Source organism: Harpia harpyja, chromosome 6 (assembly GCF_026419915.1).
Source record: "Harpia harpyja isolate bHarHar1 chromosome 6, bHarHar1 primary haplotype, whole genome shotgun sequence".
Lineage (NCBI taxonomy): Eukaryota > Metazoa > Chordata > Aves > Accipitriformes > Accipitridae > Harpia > Harpia harpyja.
Window position 1 is genome coordinate 109,880 of NC_068945.1, and position 20,075 is coordinate 129,954.

The following is a 20,075-nucleotide window of genomic DNA, read 5'->3' on the forward strand; positions in this document are numbered from 1 at the left end:
TGCCACACGGCTCCAATCGTCTCCGTAAAACACTATCGGCACGGCTGTCCACACAGCCCACCGACGCCTACTTGAGCTGAGATGACTGTACGACCCTCACCTAAACAGTCTAGGCACATCGTTTCACCTATAGACTCTTATCGCTGTTCCACCTACCCCTGACTCTACATCCCCGGGCAGAGCAGCTCCAAGCCAAACACACCCATGCGCAGAACCTCGCCACGTGGAACGCTACCAACGAGGCGATTCAAAGAGAGAGAAAACTCTCAGCAAAAAGAATGACCCCCGGACGGGAGGCGCCGTCGGGCAAGATGACCTACGGGGCCGCCACCGTGAGGCCAGGAGGCTCTACGGCAGACCCCGAGGAGAGGAGTCGAACGTAACACCCCATTACAAGACGGCACTGTCAAAACCCAGATGACGGATGTGCCAGAAGCCTGGCGTCAAGACCTAAGGACGTCAGGATGCGGGGAAGAAGTCCCAGTCCGAGAAAACGGATGGCTAGAGAGCGGGGCTGCCGACGCAGAAGAGGACCGACCGGAACCCGCCGAGACCGATCCACGCTTTAGAGCTCCGAGCGCAAGAAAAGAAGCACCCGATTAGCACCGGGCCGATGAGTACGGGCATTCGAGACCCTAGGGACGGCGCCCAAAGCGCATGCCACGCTCCTCCGGCGCAAAGCGCGACGAGGACATCGAGACCCGAGGAAGGTCGAAGGCACAGAAGACAGACTACGCAAACTACACACCACTGCGGACACAGGTCGGAACTGCCCTGCCCGGCACACGCAGGTCTCGCGCTGAAAAGCAACCCGCTCCCTTTGCCTGCCTAAAGGGGACTGCTTTGGGACAGCCCTCTCTCCTGCGCTAACTTTAAAACCCCTCCCTCCCTGCAATTCCCAGCTTCGTCCCTTCCTCCCAGCCTCTCCCCAGCCCTGGTCCCTCAACGTAGCTTTCAGAGGGCCGAGGGGCTGAGTCCATCCTCCACAAAAACCACACAGGCTAACTGGGATGTTCCTCAAGGTGACACATTGGTCTTCAACATCTGCAATAGAACAAGCACAGAAAAAAAATAAACCAGAAAAGGGAGTAAGCATCCCGCCAGCCAACGCCAACTACTTCCCCAACTCCCCCCTCCTCACAAGCGCCACCGTGTTCACTTCCCCGCTCATTCCAGAATCAGACCCTGCAGCCATCGTCACTCGTGGTACCTAAGGTACCAAGACACACCAAATTAGCATGGCGCTCATGAGAAGTCATCGGCCCCACGCTCCTCCTCGCTAATCCACAGCTCTCCTCAAACGCTCATCCAATTCAAAGATAGCCCACACAGCGCCTCCAAAACAGAAGGTAAATGCTTAACCGAGCAGCCGCATAATACTTTGCTGTTCAACACTGACCCGACCGACAACCGCCTCACCTTCTCGGACCGCTCACTGGCATGCAGCTTTGCAGGAGACCTTATAGCAGACTTCATGGTATGTAAAGGGTGCCTATAAGAAACCTGCAGAGGCTCTTTTTACAAGGGTGTACAGCAATAGGACAAGGTGGTAACAACTTTAGTCCTAAAGAGGGTACATTTAGTTTAGGTGTTAGGAAGAAGTTTCTCACTATGGGTGGCGAGGCACTGGAACGGGTTGCCCAGAGAACCTGCGGATGCACCCTCCCTGGAAGCATTCGAGACCAGGTCAGATGGGGCTTTGAGCAACCTGGTCTTGCGGAAGGTGTCCCTACCCATTGCTGGGGGGGTTGGAACCAGAGGATCTTTATGGTCCCTTCCAACCCAAACCATTCTATGACATCCAAATTCAACTGCAAAACTCATCTGAGAAAGGCTGGTGAACCCTCCTCCCTTTCCCCATCAGTCCCAAAACTTTAGAAACCCCTTTTCTTCTTCTCAACTGTCAGGAAAGCAACCCCACTGCTTCCTGACACCTCCTGCCCTCCATTTGCACCCCTGAACCCCCTTCAGTGGCTACTCCTCAGGAGCCGCTCTTCTGAGCCACATCCCAAATTCTGGGGGCACCTCCTAACCTACAACTTCCCAGAGACTCTGAGCTCTGCCACACGTCCACAAAATAAAGTTAAGTCCTAAGGCTTATAATCCACGAGGGGCTTGCCACAAGCTGCAAAGGTTCTAGGGACAACATGGCATTCTGTGGGCAATGAGGAAAGGTGACGAGGCATCCCAGGGCCTGAAAGGCACTGTGCCTCCTGGCCCTTCTGCTTTCTTCAGAAATACTAAAACTCCATATACAGATGCATATAAGATGTTCACTCTAACCCCTGCTAAACAACGTCATCATCGGTCCCGTTAAGAGAGATATCAGCAACTTACACAGCATACAGCAGAACTGGTGAAAAAAACAAGGTTCCGTTTTCAATAAAGTTGGGAATTCCAGGAAAACACAATGCATGAAGAATTAAAAAAAAAAAAAAAAGCATACTATTAAACCCTCTTTCTACCCCTGAACACTCAAAACAAAATTACTGACCTGAAAAAAAGAGAGGAAAAAAAAAAGCTGCATACAAGTGTTACTTTCTACTACACATGCTGCCGAACCTTGAGTGGTCCTGAAGCTCTTACCTCAGGCAGACACCTCTTCCCAAAGGGCTGAGCCAGCTCAAAAGCTGCAAAGGACCCAAGGAAGAGCTGAGCACCAACACCAGAGAAACCCAGGAGCACAATGAGCTCCCTCAGCAGAGGCTGTGGCTCAAATACCCTAACCCTCCACCCACCACCCTTAGCACAATCCCTTGGGAAAGGGGAAGGGCAAACCACCAGAAGGTATGAAGTCAGCTGGAGGAGCAGCAGCACTGTTCTCACCTGCCTTAAATTTACAGCAAGCAAAGCCCTGAACAGAGAAAGTAACCCCTGCAGGAAATGACACTACTTGCTCCTGTACTACAGCTACACCTATTGCATCAGCAATGTGACCGGGTAGAGAATTAAACTTAATTTTTCTGGGGTGTAGATAGAAAACAATATATGTCCTTCTAAACTATGTAAGAAACTAGCTCATTAAATGCAATGACAATGTTGTTATCAAAATTGATGTGCTTTAGTTTCCTATAAAAAAGCCAAAACACTCTGGGGTTATGCTTCATTTCTAGCAAGACTGTGCATACCACCTAACTTCTACCAGAACTACCTTCTGGACAGGAATGAATCAAAAAGCAGAATTAGATCCCTTAAGAATTCCATCTCCAAAATATCTCTGGTTGCAAAATAAATTATTTACTGTGAATAGCCAATGATTCAGAGTCCCCCTGAGCGTGTCTCCAACTGACTCCCTTAACAGAGGTACAAGAGTCCCAAAGCGCAAAAGACACCAAAAAAACATGGAAATACACAGGGGGGACCAGGCAGCAGCCATGCCCCACAGGGACAGGCTGGGGGCGTGGGGCAACAACGCCCCCTGCAGTCATGCAGCAAAGGGTCGGCAGCAGCCACGCCCCCCGCAGTTTACGTGGGGACAGCAGCCACAAATGACACCAAGAAAACATGGAACTTCAGGGATACCCGGTGGGTGGGGGGAAGGGGGTGACGCCCCCACCAATCGACATGGGAAAAAACTCGCATGGAAGGTGGGTTAGATGGATAGTTTGGGGTGGAAAGATACGTGCGCAAGAACATGCACAGGCTGGGGGGGGCATGCATGAGGTTTACCTTCACCAGGGGCTCCACCCACGTAATCCACAGTAGGTAAACTCGTCTGGGATAATCTCCAACAGCAATTCCTCTCTGGGTTCTTGACCCAACGCCAGATAATCCACACTGCCTGCCCCATGGAGGGGGTGCTTCCCACAGGATGGGGCATCTGCTGAGCATCACCACACCCTTACGACAACACATCTGAAAAATTAAAATCACAAATTGTATTTCAGCATATTAAAAAAGTAACACCAAATGAGTAGAAGAATTCCAGCAAAGGGAGAGGCTAGCAGGTGCCCTAATTAGGACTCGAGCTAAACAGGTCAGCTCACAATACGACACATCCTTTAGAAGGTAGACTGATGAAAACTGGTTTGCTGCTAGATAACTGTATAAGTGAGATTTGATAAATGATCATATATTAACATTATGGTTGAAACAGTAGACAACGGGTAGCTGGGGACATAGTTACAAAAGTGTAGTCAAGTGATTAACTAGTAATTATTCATAAGTTTTGCAGTTCTTTGCTCTTATGACTAGATGGTCCTGTACACTAGATGAGAACAATGCTGAAACTGACCACATGTGATTGAAACTGCCTTAAGCTTCAAGATCAAAGAACAAGGACAAGAATAAAGACTTCAAGGACAGCCAACAGGAACTTCAAATGGGTCGGTGGTCGTAAAAGCAGCCCTTTGCCTCAAATGGATCCTTCATTGCGTATGATAGGATGTAGGCAGTACTAAGATAATCAGTTGCAATCATTGTTATGTATATGTATACTAATCTGATTAATATGCAATTAGTTATTCTATATAACCTGTTTGTGCTAAAGCTGTGGTATGCACACTAGGTGGAAATATCCCCCGTGCATCCAGCGCTGCAATAAAGAATGCCTGCTTTCTAAAACTCCAAAACAAGTCTTAGAGAGTTTCTTTGACCGGCTTTTCAGTATCAGAGAGGTGCAATTGCAACAAAATGAGTCCAAAGGGGGCTTACAGAGCTAAAAGTGTGCTGCAGGGAAAATCTAAGACCTCGGGAGACATTGTGACAGTAGCAGAGGGCTTCTGAGAGGGACAGGCAAAAGAAGGCTCGAGGCCATGATGAAGAAGTCCAGAAGGGATTTGAATAGACTACAGGTGTCCTCAGGGGACTAGGGACTGAACAGAGGTATGCTAGCTAGCATAGAGGACAACGTGAGCATTCTGGAGATGAAAGATGGCATCAGGAAAGGTTCTCAGGGAGGGAGAAGGGTGCAAAGTGCACAACAGAGCCAAAAGAGGGCTGTGGGGCACAAGGATGGCCTCGGGAGGCATGATGATGGGAGAAGAAGGGTGCTGAGAGTGAAAGACAGAAGGCAGCTCTGGGACACAATGCAAAACTCAAGAAGGTGTCCCAGCAATGTACAGATGTCCTCAGGGGATGAGCGACAGAATGGAGACATCCAAGATGGCAGTGAATAAGGTAAGAGTGCTCTGGGGCACAATGAAAGCCTCAGGAAGAATTGTCTCTGAATACGAAAGAAACAAGGATAGCGATGGAACAGAAGGATGCTCGCAGGAAGCATTGTGACAGAAATAGAGGGGTGCTGAGGTAGACAGAGACACAGAAGAAGGCTCGAGGGCACAAAGATACTCGGGAGGAGATCTGAACACGGTACAGGTATCATGAGGGAGACTGACCCACTGGAGGCAAGCGAGATGGAAGAGAGGACAAAAAGACTGCTCTGAGGAAGAGGCAACGTTCTGACAAACCAAGGGGGGTGCAAATTACACCCAGAGATAAAAGCATGCCGAGGAGACCCTCTAAAGCCTGAGGATGAACCAAGAAAAGAGCCCCCCAAAAAATAAAAGTAGACATAGAAAGAAAATTTAAAAAAAATAAACGGGTACAAGGCACAGGAGAAAAATTTAAAAATAAGGACAGAAAACTACATAAAAGTAGACATAGAAAAGAAATTCAAGAAGGAAGGCATTAAAGGAGGAAAAAAATTTAAAAATAGGGACAACAAACTAAGTAAATGGAGACATAAAGAAAATTCTAAAATTGACAACCTACCCAACTGTTGTGGTTTAACCCCAGCCAGCAACTAAGCAGCCGCTCGCTCACTCCCACCACCACCCAGTGGGTTAGGGGAGAGAATCGAGGGGAAAAAAAAAAAAAGTAAAACTTGTGGGTTGATATAAAGACAGTTTAATAGGACAGAAATGAAGATAATAATAAAATAATTGGAGATAATAATATACAAAACATAATACTTGGAGATAATATACAAAACAAGCGATGTGCAATGCAATTGCTCACCGCTCACCTACCGATGCCCAGTTAGTTCCCAAGCAGCGATCTGGGGCCCCTGCTCCCCACCCCCAGCCAACTCCCCCCAGTTTATATACTGTGCATGACATCATAAGGTACGGAATATCCCTTTGGCCAGTTTAGGTCAGCTGTCCTGGCTGTGTCCCCTCCCAACTTCTTGTGCCCCTCCAGCCTTCTTGCTGGCTGGGCATGAGAAGCTGAAAAATACTTGACTTGTTTTAAATACTACTTAGCAACAACTGAAAACACCAGTGTGTTATTGTCGTGGTTTCGGCCCAGCCGGTAACAAAGGACCACGCAGCCGCTCACTCACTCCTCCCACCCCCTCCGGTGGGATAGGGAGGAGACGGAGGAGAGAAAAGAAAAAAAAACTGGAACCTCGAGGGTTGAGATAAGGGCAGTTTACTGGGACAAACAACAACGGTACTAATGAAAGAATATACAAAAAGTGTGATGCACAGTGCAGCTGCTCACCACCCGGAACACGACGCTCCACCACTTCCCCCACAGAAAGTCCAGAGCGCTCCCCCCGGCCCGCTCCCCATTTATATACCAAGCATGATGTCACATGGTATGGAATAGCTCCTTGGCTAGTTCAGGTCAGCTGCCCCGGCTATGCCCCCCCACCTCCCAGGTTCCTGTAAAAATTAACTCTATCCCAGCTGAACCCAGGACAGTTATCAACATTCTTCTCAAAATAAATCCAAACCATAACACTATACCAGCTACTAGAAAGAAAATTAACTCTGTCCCAGCCAAAATCAGGACACCAACAGACAAGAAAGAATTAAAAAGTAGGGACAGGAGGTAGATAAAAGCAGATGTAGAGAAAAAAAAAAATTAAAGCGCAACAAGATTAAGAAAATAAAGGAAAAAAAAATGGGAACATCAAACTAAAACAAAATTTTAAAAGTGACAGCATTTTTAAATTACACAGCACAGACTAGAATAAAATATAAAGACAGTGAACTGGATAAAAGTAGATAAAAAAATAAAAGCAACAGGACACAGGAAATAAAAAAATAGGGTTAGACATCTTGATAAAAGTAGACATAGAAAATTTTAAAAGTCATAACATAGAGAACAGATAGGAAAAAAGGAAACAATAGAGACAGAAAAATACATAAAAGTGAACAAAGAAACAAAATTCAAAAGTGAAGGCATTAAGAGAGGAAAAAATTTTAAAATAGCAAAAACCCCTAAATAGACGGTGTGAGAGGCTGAAAGAGTTAATGTCTCAAACATCATGGTGGGGCAAGTTCTGCTTAACAACAAACTCTGCATAACAAGGAACCCTGCATAGCAAGGAACCACAGGTGAAAAGAAGCGGATCAGCACCCATCAGCAACAGGAGGGGAAGGGCATGCCAGAGGGTGCACAGCTCCCTGTTCTGATAATGCTGTTCTGATATGCTGAGCAGGACAGCTCACCATGCATGACAAAAGATCACATCTGCAGGGAAGGGGAAGTTACCCCCCAAACGACCCCCAAGTCCCAAAGGCTCACACACCACTCACTCATGACACCTAATTAACCTAACAAGTTTGAGTGCCTGCCCGAAGGAGGGGCAAGGACGATAAAAGGACACAAACTGAAGCCCCAGGTGTGCAAGTCCAGCAGGACTGGACCCCTCAGTTGACTGAACCAATGCTGCACCCAGGACTGGTGAAATCTTTCTCTTCTCTCTGTCTTGTTTCTCTCTTTCTTTTTCCTTTTCTATAATCCCTACATTTTATCCCTGTAAACATAAACCGTTGACCAAGTCTGGGACTAGGAGTGAATCCAGCTGCCCCCAGGCTCCTCTGTGAGAAGGAGTCTAGAAAGCAAAGGGGTCTGCTCTGAACCTCGTGACTCGACCGGAGGGCTCTCCTTCTTGTCTTCCCTGAAGTGATCCCAAAATAAGCAAGGCCTGTAGTATATGTTTGGTGATGTAGGGTTAGCACAGGTTACACAGTTTACTGATGTAGTTTCATGCCAATTTTTGTGGTGAGCGAATAAAGTTGAGTTTTGTGAGTTAAAGGATCCCTAGTGTCGTTTCACTTTAATCCTGACCTGGGAACCGGCAAACCTGAGTTGTCATCCTGAGAAAGTGAGATGTGACAGACGAAGGCATAGAAAGAAAATTTTAAAAGCAACTGAGTATGTGACATACTAGAATGGATTAAAAAATAAAGACAGCAAACTGGCTAAAAATAGACGAGGAAAGAAAATTTAAAAGAGATGGGGTACAGGACAGACAGGAAAATTTAAAAAAAGGGAGTGACATCTTGATAAAAGTAGACATAGAACGGAAATTTTAAAAGTGACAAGATACAGTAAACAGGAAAAAATTAAAAATAGGGACAGAAAACAAGATAAAAGTACACCTAGAAAAAAAGATTTGAAAAGTAAAAGAATTATGAGAGAAAAAATTGAAAAATAGGGACAGTGAACTACATAAAAGTAGACATAGAAAATTTTAAAAGCAATGCAGTTCATGACACAGGAAAGAATTAAAAAATAGAAACAGTTACTGGATAAAAGAAGACATAGAAAGACCATTTTAAAAGCACAGCATTAAGGAATTAAAGGGAAAAAAATAGGGACAGCAAACTAAAACAGACAGGAAATTTTAAAAGCAATGGAGTCTAAGACAAAGGAAAAAATTTAAAAATATTGATAGGCTGAAAAAGAGAGAGATACATAGAAAGTAAATTTTAAAAGTGATGCGGTATAGGACAGACAGGAAAGAATTAAAAACCAGTAATATGCAGCATCATAAAAGTAGACATAGAAGGAAAATTTAAAAAGTGATGGGGTACAGGACAGGAAAGAATTAAAAAATAGGGACAGAACTGGTTAACAGAGATAGAAAATTTTAAAAAGTGATGGGAATAAGGAAAAATGGAAAAGAATGAAAAATAGGGACAGCGAACTAAAGAAATAAAGATGTAGAACCAAAATCTAAAAAGCAACAGGCTACAGGACAGACAAGAAAGTATTAAACAATAGTGACAGCACACTAAATAGAGAAATAGAAAGGAAATGTAAAAGTGATGGAGTGCGAGACAGCGGAAAAATTAAAAAACAAAGTGAACTGGATAAAAGGTGACACAGAAAGAAAATTTTAACAGTGACAGCATTAAAGAAAGGCTAGGAAAAAAAATAAAAAATAAGGATAGGGTGAATAATAGAGAGACACAGAGAAAGAAAATGTAAGAAGTGACAGGGTACACGACAGCCAGGAAAGAATCAAAAAGCTGTGATACACTGCTTGATAAAAGTAGACATAGAAGGAAAATTTAAAAAATTATGGCATACAGGACAGGAAAGATATTTAAAAATAGGGAGAGAAAAATAGATAAATAGAGAGATGGAAAGAAAATTTTTAAAACAATGAGGTGCAAGACAGAGATGAAAAAACTAAAAATATATAGACAGTTGAACTGTATAAAACTAGCCATAGAAAGAAAATTTAAAAAGCAACTGCTTACAGGACATACAGGAAAGAATTAAAAAATAGGGACAGCAAACAAACAGACACAGAAAGAAAATGTTAAAAGTGAGATGGTACAGGACAGAGGATAAAATTAAAAAACAAAGACAGTGAATAGGTTAAAGTAGGCATAGAAAGCAAATTGGAAAAAAGTGACAGGTGTCATGGTTTAACCCCAGCTGGCAACTAAGCACCACCCAGCCGCTTGCTCGCTGCCCCCCTGCAGTGGGATGGGGGAGAAAAACCAGAAAAAAAGTAAAACTCACAGGTTGAGATAAAGCCAGTTTAATAGGTAAAGCAGAAGCCACGCGCACGAGCAAAGCAAGACAAGGAATTCATTCCTTGAAGCGTCCCGTCAGCAGGCGGGTGTTCAGCCATCTCCAGGAAAGCAGGGCTCCATCATGCGTAACGGTTACGTGGGAAGACAAATGCCATCGCTCTGAATGTCCCCCCTTCCTTCTCCTTCCCCCAGCTTTATATGCTGAGCATGACATCGTATGGTCTGGAACAGCCCTCGGGTCAGTTGGGGTCAGCTGTCCCAGCTGTGTCCCCTCCCAGCTCCTTGTTCAGCCCCAGCCTGCTCACTGGTGGGGCAGGGTGGGAAGCAGAACAGCCCTTGACTCTGAGCAAGCACTGCTCAGCAATAACAAAAACATCCCTGTGTTATCAACACTGTTTTCAGCACAACTCCAAAACGTAGCCCCATACTAGCTACTGGGAGGAAAATCAACTCTATCCCAGCCCAAACCAGCACAACAGGGTACATGACAGAGACAAAAGAATTAAAAAATAGGGACAGCTAACTAAACAAACAGACATAGGAAGAAAATTTAAAAGGTGATGGGCTACATGACAGACAGGAATAACTTAAAGACAGTGAATAGGTTAAAGTAGACATAGAAAGAAAAAGTAAAAAGCAACGGGGTACACAATAGTGAGGAAAGAATTAAAAAACAGTGATACACAGCTCGATAGAAGTAGACATAGAAGGAAAATTTAAGAAGTGATTGGGTACAGGACAGAAAAAATTTTAAAAATAGCCACAGTGAACTAAAACTGAGAAATATAAAGGAAATTTAAAAGTATCACAGGGGCACAGGACAGAGAGATAAAAAATAAAGACAGTAAACTGGATAAAAGTAGACATAGAAAGCAAATTTTCAAAGCAACAGGGTACACAACAGACAGGAAATAATGAAAAAATAGCAACAGGCAGCTTCATAAATGTAGATGTAGCATCGTGGTTTAACCCTGGCTGGCAACTAAGTACCATACAGCTGCTCACTTACTCCCTCCTACAGTGGGATAGGGGGAGAATCAGGAGGGTAAATGTGAGAAACTCATGGGTTGATATAAAAAGTTTAATAATTAAAAAGACTTTTTTTTAAAAGTTGTAACAGAAAAAAAAAACCCAGCAAATGAAAACATTTGCTTACCACCAACTGACCGATGCCCAGCCAGTCTCAAGCAACTGGGTACAGGACAAAGAGGGAAGAATTAAAATATAGGGTCAGGGAGACAGAGAGGGGAAAACATAGAAATTAAATTTTAAAAGTAATGGGGTACAAGGCGGTGCAGAAAAAATAAAAAACAGGGAGAAGCAGCTGGTTAGAGAGAGGCATATTAAACATTTAAAAGGCAACAGGGTACTGGGCAGAGTTGATAGAAGAATAACAAGTTTTGAGGAGCCATACACATAGGTGGGCAGGCAGAGAGGGAGACGGAGGAAGGGAGGCGGAGGTGGGCCAGGATGTAGAGGAGAGGATGTGCGACTCACCACAGCTCCTGGTGCCGGCAGGAGACCTTCACCGCCCCGACGTTTCTCTCTCTGCCTCTGCCCCTTCCTCCTCCCCAGTGCCGGCTGCCTGACCCTCACCCACTCGGCAGCACGCAGCGGACGCCTCAATGCTCCTCATCCACAAGGCTTCCTTGATACGTGGCAGCTCACGCATGTAGCCAACAGAGGCCAGGAACAGCTCAGAGGGATCCTTCCTTGCCACGGGGACTGGCCATTCCTTGCTGCAGGCACCTACCAGCCAGACCCCCTTGCACTCCCTCCTCGGCCAGTTCCCCTGCCCAGGCAGCCCCCTTTACAGCTGGAGCCCCTTCACACAGCAGGGCCAGCCCCATCCTCAACCTCACTGGCCACACCTGGGGCCATCCCAGCCCCAGCTGGAGCCCATCAGGAACAGGGGCCATTGCCAAAGCCCCACAGCATATTATCCCTGCCCCTGCACCTACCCACATCCAGGGACACAGAGGAGGCAGGAAAAATTTATTCATTAATGCATATAAGAAATCCTGGCAATGAGTTGGCTACAAGGCTCAGTGCCCAAAGGCAGCAGGATGGGGTGATAAAAGGGAAGAGTAAAGCAGGAGGAAGGACAGAGGGACACAGAGGTGCAAGACAGGGAGCCAGAAAATGGGATGCTGGGAACAAGAGAGGGACAAGAAGCAGGAAAACAGTGTAGAGAGAGAAGCGCAGAGAGACTGAGCAAAACAACAGGGATGGAGATGGAGGAATAAATAATAGGAAGTGGGGGAGAGAAGGTGAAGGGACTGGCAGGACAACAAGATAAAGACAGGACAAGGGACAGGGAAACATTCTCAAGTGATATGGGAGAAGAAACAGCAAGAACTAGAAAACAGAAACAGGGAGCCAGGTAGAGAGAAAATTTTCAAAAAGCAACAGCATATGAGAAACATAGGCAAGAACTAACAAATAGGCACAGGGAGACAGAAAGAGGGAGAGGTAGAAAGAAAATCTAAGAAGTGACAGGGTACAGGACAGAGAGGGAAGAGTTAAGAACTAGAGACAGGGAGATGGATAGAAGGAAACAGAAAATTTTGAAAGCAACAGGGTACAAGAATCAAAAAGTAGGTACATGGAGCTGCATAGAGGGAGACATAAGAACGAAATTTGAAAAGCAACAGGGTGAGAAATTAAAATAAGGTCAGGGAGACAAAAAGAAGGAAAAGTAGCAAGAAAATTTAAAAAGCAACTGGGTTTAAGAAACATGCAAGAATTTAAATAAGGATGGAGAAGTAGAAAGTTTCAAAAGTGACGACATACAAGAAACATAGGCCAGATTTTAAAAATAGGGACAGGGAGCCTGAGAGAAGGAAACTGTGGTGGGTTGACCTTGGCTGGCTGACGAGCGTCCACCAAGCCACTCTACCATTCCCCCTCCTCAACAAGACCGGAGGGTAGAAAATACAACAAAAAAGCTTGTGGGTCAAGATAAGGACAGAGCAATCGCTCACCAATTACTGTCACAGGCAAAACAGACTCGACTTGGGGAAATTAATTTATTGTCAGTCAAAATCAGAGTACAATACGAACAAATCTGAAAAACACCTTCCCCCCACCCCTCTCTTTTTTTCCTGGGCTCATCTTCACTCCTGACTTCTCTACCTCCTCCTACCGAGCAGCACAGGGGGAGAAGGAGGGGGGGGTTGCAGTCAGTTCATCACAAGTTGTCTCTGCTGCTCCTTCCTTCTTTGTGCTCTTCTTCTGTTCCAGTGTGGTGTCACTCCCATGGGGCCGCAGGTCCTGCCAGAAAACCTGCTCCAGTGTGGGCTCCTCTCCACAGCGTCACAGCCTCCTTCGGGTGAATCCGCCTGCTCTGGCGAGGGGTCCTCCATCGGCTGCAGGGTGCATATCTGCTCCGCCATGGACCTCCGTGGGCTGCAGGGGGACAGCCTGTGTCACCATGGTCTTCACTGCAGGCTGCAGGGGAATCTCTGCTTTAGGACCTGGATCACCACCTCCTTTTTCTTCTTCACTGACCTTGGTGTCTGCAGGACTGACAGCTTCTGCACAGCTTTTTTTTAGCCCTTCTTAAATATCACAGAGGTGCTACCAGCGTTGCTGGTTGGCTCAGCTTTGACCAGTAGCAGCTCCATCTTGGAGCTGGAACTGGCTGTGCCCAACATGGGGGCAAGTCCTGGTGTCTTCTCACAGAACCCACCCCTGCAGCCCCTATCCACTCCCCTGCCCCAGCTTGCCACACAAACTCACTACAACAGTGATCGGCTACAGGGCAGAGAGGCGGGATTGAAAAGTAAGGAAAGGGAGACAGAGAGAGACAGGGTGGGGAAATAGCAATGGGCTACAGGACAGAGAGGAGGAACTAATAAAAAAGGAGAGGGTACCAGACAGAGAGATGGATAAAAACAAATATTAGTGATGAGCCACAGGGCAAACGGAAGAATTAAAAAACGGGACAGTGAGGTAGATGAGAGAGACTGAGAAATATCAAAAACACTGATGATCTAAAGGGGAGAGAGAGGGGAAATAAAGAATAGGGACAGGGAACCAGACAGAGAGAGAATAATAAAGACAAAAATGGGCTATGGGACAGTGAGGGAAGAAGTTAAAACATAGGGACAGGGACCTGGAACAAGAGAATCTAAGAAAGTAAAAGTGTATCCAGAATACAGGGCAGAGAAAGGAATTTAAAAATAGAGACACAGCATCAGACAGGTGAGAGCGGTGGGAATTGTGAAGGGCTAAAGGGCAGACAGGGAGGAATTAACAAGATTGGGATAAGAAGACAGACGGATAGATGGAGAAAGACAAAGGAGTGATGGGCTGCAAGGCAGAGACAGAGAATAAAAAAAAGAGGGATGGGACAGGTCAGAAGTGCAGAGAGAAAAAGAAAACAGAGAGGCAGAACAACAGAGAAAGAGGGGGACTTAGAGAACAAGAAAGGGAGAGGTACAGAAAAAAAAAAACACAAAAAAATTAAAGCAGTGAGAGAAAGAGAAGGTGGGGGCAGGGAGGGACTGAGATGCAGAAGAGGGGTGACACAGCCCCAGGGGTCCAGGACTCGCTGTACCTCCTGCTGTTGGAGCTGCTGGGAGAATTTGACAGTTCAGACATGTCTGTCTCTCTCTCCCTCTCCCTTCCTCCTCTGTAGCTGCACTCACTTGACTGTCATCCACCTAAGAGAATAGATTGGTGTCTTCCAGCTCTTACAATATGAGGCTTCCTAGAAACACAGCCTCACATGCACACACACTACATGGCTGTACTGTGGTTTTGGTTATGCATACAGACCCTGCCGTGCACACTGGTGATCGGACCTGCTGAGGACTACACTAGGAAGGATCCATCCTCACCTGGAGAGGCAGGCTATCTCCTGTCTGCAGCTGGTGGCTGGATCCTCTTTATTTTATTCTTCAGCAGCTTTACCATTCTGTGGCCTCTCCAGCTTCAGCGTCAGCTTCAGCAGCTCCTGTCCACAGCCAGTAAGCGCTCCACCTGTCCCTCTGCGCTCCCGCGCCGCGAGGAGAGGGAGGCCAGGCAGAGACAGCCCACGCAAGCCTGAGGCTGCTGCAGTCAACGGCATCCCCAGGGGACGAACAGACAACCGCACCCACAGCGTGGCCTCTGGGAGAAGGAAAGAGGCAGCAGTGACCATTATTACCGCAGCTCGACCCTGGCCGGAGCCCCTCCTTCCGCAGGGGCTTCCGCAGACGCCGCTCGTTCCCCGCGCCGCTGCTAACGGCACCCCCGTTAAGGGAGACTCCAGACCACCGCAGGGCCAGCTTGCTGCCCTCGCGACAGGGCTCGGGGGCTGCCTGCGGCTACAGCGCAGGCTTCAGGGGAGGGGCTGGAGCTGGGGGCAGCCGCACGGGCCGAGCGGGGCCGGGGGAGCTCTGGCGACTCGGGCGGGCGCCCGCTGGCCGCGCCTGGGGGGTGCCCGCCTCCGTCCCCTCTTCCCTTCTACCGGCTCTCTCTCGGGGAACTCCCCGGCGCTGCCCTGGCCCGGCTCGCCTCCGGCGGACCGGCAGCCTGCCGCGGCGGCCGCTTCGCAGCTTCCCGTCCCGCCAGCCCCGGGCGGCCAGCGGGCAGGAGGCACCCCTCGCCCCCGCCCCCGCCGGAGGGGATCGCTCGCCTCACCCGCGGTCCCGGCGCTCGCCAGCTGCCGCCGAGACCCGCGCGCCGCCACGCTGCTCCCGGGGACCGCGCATGCGCCGGAGGGGCCGGAGCCGGCGCGCCAACGCCGGGCTGCCCCACGCGCAGGACGGCGCATGCGCCCGGGAGGGCTGGTCGGGGAGCGGGCGCAGCGGGAAGCCCGCGGAAAACCACGCGAAACCGGCAACGCTCCTGAGTCTGACCTGGTCGCACTCCGGGGGCCGCGGCGGCGGCAGCAGCGAGGACTACGCCGCGCCCGAGAGCCACGCGGCTGCCCGGCCGCCGAGTCCGCGGAAACTACAGCTCCCGGCATGCTCCGAGGGGACGCCGCTTCCGTTTCCGCCCACCCCCACGCCGGCGCAGCCGCAGTCCCCGCCGAGCCCCCAGCGCCGCTCCGGGCAGCTCCGGCGCGCTCCCGCCGCCGGCTCCGGCACGGCGCGGCACCCCCCGCCCGGCTCCGGCTCCGGTCAGTCCCCGTCGCCGCCGCTCCGGCACGGCGCGGCACCCCCCGCCCGGCTCCGGGCAGCGCCCGCCGCCGCCGCTCCGGCACGGCGCGGCCCCGCCCCGCTGCCGCTCCGCGCGTCCGGCACGGACCCCGCCGTCCTCCTCGGGGCTTTCCCCGGGACCCGCCGGGCGATCGCGCAAGCCCCGCCACGGGGCCCGGGCCCCCCCCCGGCCCACGTGCTCCCGGCCCCCCGCGAGCCCCCAGGGCCCCGGCCCCCCCCGGCCTCGGCACAGGCGGCCCCCACCTCCCCCGGGCCACCCCCGCCTGGGACGGTCGCGGTCCGAGGGGCGCCCGGCCCCGCTCACCTTCTCCCGAGGGGCAGCCGCAGCCCGGCCACCGCTCTGCTCTGCTCCGCTCCTGCCTGGGCTCCCACCGGCCCCGCCGCGGCCCCTCCCCCGGCAGCCCCCCCTTCCCAGGGAGGGGCCGTCGCCATCAGCCTCACTGCCCGCACCTGGGGCTCCTCCAGCCCCGGCCCGCAGCTGCGGTACCGAAATCCCGAATAAAACTCCACAACACCCATGGGAAGTTCAGAAGCAGGCGCTTCGTTTATGGAATGAAAGATGTCAAAGTAAGATGACTCTTGACGAGCTGTTCACTGGGGTAAAAATACAGATTTTAATACCCGTCTTATTTTAGTTCTAAGACTTGGCAATTGCCAGGTATCATCTTTTCGATTTACCCAGGTCCACTGTCGAGGCCACAAGGGAGATTTCTTCCAGAGAGAGGACAGAGTTATTAAGTCTAAAGTCCATTATTTGCTTTTGTCCTTCAGGAAAAGGTGGGTGGATCGTATATCATCACTATTCACCCACACAGTTAACCCTAAAGTTTTCCCCTGTCCTTTACTACAGTCAATTCCAAGCTAATTTTTTTCCATTATTAAGAGGGGACCCAGGATCATTTAAAATATTATTCTACTTTCTACAAATACATGCCCCATCTTAGAGCTTTAGCTACTAGAGAAAGTCTTTGGATTTTGGGGTCAGAGGAGTTGCAAGTCTAAACTTTCATACCCTTCTCTTTAGGATGTGTGATTCTTCTCTCTTTGTCTAAACCAATCTAAATTTCCCTAGATGGTCCTGACTCTGGGTGGATCTAACAAGGATCCTGGAACTCCAGTAAATTCCAAACATCGTTTTATATTTTAAATAGGATCCCAAGTTCCTTTTCGCACTTGTCTCTACGGTTTTGGCAGCTGACAGCCCCAAGGGGTCTTTGTACAAGTCTCTCCCGAAGGGCGATAAATTTATTCTTTTGTCCGTGAGGTGGATGGTTTGGTAATGTTATAATTCAAAATGCTATAATTCCTTCTTTCAAATTTAAAAAAATAATTGCCTTTTAAATCCATCCAATTTAATTTGCTAAAATGATTCTCATTGTTCTACGTCTTTTCTCAAGTTTTGGTTAAATTCAGTGTCAGTATTCTCCACGGAACTAGATTTTCATCTGACTTTGGAATCGGAAGGCAGGCTGTTATCGAGGTTAAATTTTGTGTCTTTACAAAACTTCGAATCAATTCCAAAACTAGAATTTTTTTTTTTTAATCAAAATTACAGAAACGGTTAATATCAAGATTAATAGCTCAAACAATAATTGTTTCATTTTGTTTATCTTGTGTTTAGAACCCCTCAAAAAAAATACTTAAACCCTATAACACACAAAAAGATTACTGCCCTTGACAATATTCCTAATAGCAACCCCAATATTATAAACTTTACACAATTGTTTTCCCAAATACATAACGTGAAACTTACTTACAGGTTTTCAGTTTCAAAGGGCCAGTTTCTTTAGACTTCCAGTTTCCTGTTGGTGCTTTCTTTAGTCTTGAATAATGAAGCCAAGGTTCTTCTCCCAGACCTTTACTGCTGTAAGTGTTGTTAAAATGACTCGATACGGTCCTTTCCACTTCTCAGTGATTTTATATATATCCAATCTCCCGGTCGGAAGGGATGCGCTGCTACGTCCAATTCTAAGGGTCCAGCTGCGGAGACATACTGACGAAGTTCTTGAAAAGAATTTCTCAAAGAAATCATAACACCTTTTAAAAACATATCTCCAAAGCCACTCCAGATACTCAGAACATAGGACTCTTGATACGGTCTTTCATATAACATTGCATAATGACTTAAATTTTCTTTCTCTTCTGGCTATACTCTGATTCTTAATAGAGCCATGGGTAAGGCTTTAACCCATGTGAGTGAGGTTTCCTGACAAATTTTACTCAACCGTTGCTTGAGGGTATAGTTCATTCTTTCTCCCCCCCCCCCCCCCCCCGCCCCCTTGCTTGTGGTCTATATGGGGTGTGATAGTCTCAATCTATAGATAATACTTTGCTCGACTTGTCTCATCATCTTTGCTATGAAATGAGGGCCATTGTCAGATGACATTCTTACAGGCACCCCATAGTTTGGTATTATCTCTCTGAGCAAGACTTTAACGACTTCTCTTGCTTTGTCGGTGTGACAAGGGAAAGCCTCGGGCCACCCAGTAAAGATATCCACTAAAACTAGGGTAGATCCTTCTTTTCAAGGCAATTCTATAAAATCAATTTGCTAGTATCCCCCTAAAAAATTTCCTTATTTAATAATTCCAAAGATAATCTTATTACTGATTTGGGGATCATTTTATATATAAATTTCACATCCGCTTATAATTGTTTAAACAATCTTTGTCATATTTTACTTTCTGTTCCCCGATATACTTTGTTATGTTCAGCTCGGGCAATTTCTCTTATTATTGTGGGCGGGACTATTATTTGACCTGTCGGTGTTACAGCCTGTCCTGTTTCATTTTGTTAGCCTGCAATCTAACAATTAATTCTTCCATCTTTTTCATTATAATTTGGAGTTTCTTTAGGCAATTTTATACTTTTCTCTGGAACTAGCGCTAGGATGCCTTTTTCTGCAGCCTCTTTAGCAGCTTTATCAGCCAGTCGGTTACCTGCGTTAGGAACAGTCTTACCTAACTGGTGCGCTTTACAGCGCGTTATCGTGACTGCTGTTGGTTTTTGAACGGTTTCTAACAATTTCGGTATTTGTTCTGCATGCTGAATGGTGGTTCCTTGTGCAGATAACAGTCCTCTCTCTCTCTCCATATTGCTCCATGCGCACGTACTACTCCAAAAGCGTACTTTGAGTCTGTCCAAATGTTGACTCGCTTTCCTTGACTTAGTTCCAGAGCTCGAATAAGAGCTATCAATTCAGCCTTTTGGGCAGATGTCATCGAAGGCAAAGTTCGCAACGCAATTACCTCCTCGGTTGTTATTGTCTATCTCGATAAACGTTTTCCTTCACAGATGAAACCGCTTCCGTCGGTATACAGTTCCCAGTCTGCTGCTTCTAGCGGCACATCTCAGAGATCCAGTCAGCTGGGGTAAACTCTTTCGATTGTCTGCAAGCAGTCACGTTCCAGTTCTCCTTTAACTTGACCAGTTGTTGAAAACGCAACAGGGTTAACGGTGGTAGTAGTTTTTAAGTAAACATCATCTTGTTCCAGCAACACCACTCGGTATTTCAGCATTCTGCTAGGGGATAACCAATGCCCCCCTTTCTGTTTTAGCGCAACAGTTATCGTATGGGAAACGTACAGCGATCCTTTGTCCTCAGGTGAACTTAGGAGCTTCCTGGATCAGTAGCGCAGTTGCAGCGACGGCTCTCAGACGACCAGAGCATCCCAGACTCACGTGATCTAATCGCTTCGAGAAGCAGGCCACAGCTCGCCCACTTGGCCCTAAATATTGGGCCGGGATGCCCAGGGCTATACCTCTTCTTTCGCGAGTGAAAAGTTCAAATGTCTTTGTGAGATCCGGCAGGCCTAGGGCTGGCACCCCTATTACAGCCTGTTTCAATTCCTTGAAAGTAGCTTTCTCGGCATCAGTCCAATCCATTGTTTGAGGTTTTGAGCTGCTCCTATAAAGGTCGGACCCGCAAGCCACAACTGATAATCGACAGGTGACACCACGCAACCGTTCCCGGAAATGCTCTTCATTAATTTGTTAGTCTTAGGTTCGGGGAGACGACAAATTGCCTCTTTGCTCTCAGTTCCTAATTGTCTCTGTCCTTTTAGGATTTTAAAACTCAAATAAGTTTCTTCTTTCTGGGTTATTTGGGTTTTTTCTTTTGACACTCGCTATCCACTGATTCCCAAAGAGTTCAAAAAGTTAATAGTTAACTTTGTGCATTGTTCTTCCATCTCAGCTACAA

General features: G+C 47.6%; 2 long non-coding RNA genes across 2 annotated transcripts; both read right to left on the reverse strand.

Moving 5' to 3' along the window:
- Positions 1-939: 939 nt before the first annotated feature.
- LOC128143097 (uncharacterized) lies at positions 940-12,344 on the reverse strand. The gene is made up of 4 exons (XR_008235610.1): positions 11,687-12,344; positions 10,882-10,916; positions 1,420-1,503; positions 940-1,044 (listed from the first exon to the last, which is right to left on the reverse strand). It is a non-coding gene; the product is annotated as an uncharacterized LOC128143097 (long non-coding RNA).
- Positions 12,345-12,808: 464 nt separating this feature from the next.
- LOC128143096 (uncharacterized) lies at positions 12,809-15,096 on the reverse strand. The gene is made up of 3 exons (XR_008235609.1): positions 14,570-15,096; positions 14,287-14,392; positions 12,809-13,175 (listed from the first exon to the last, which is right to left on the reverse strand). It is a non-coding gene; the product is annotated as an uncharacterized LOC128143096 (long non-coding RNA).
- Between the last annotated feature and the right edge of the window lie 4,979 nt (positions 15,097-20,075).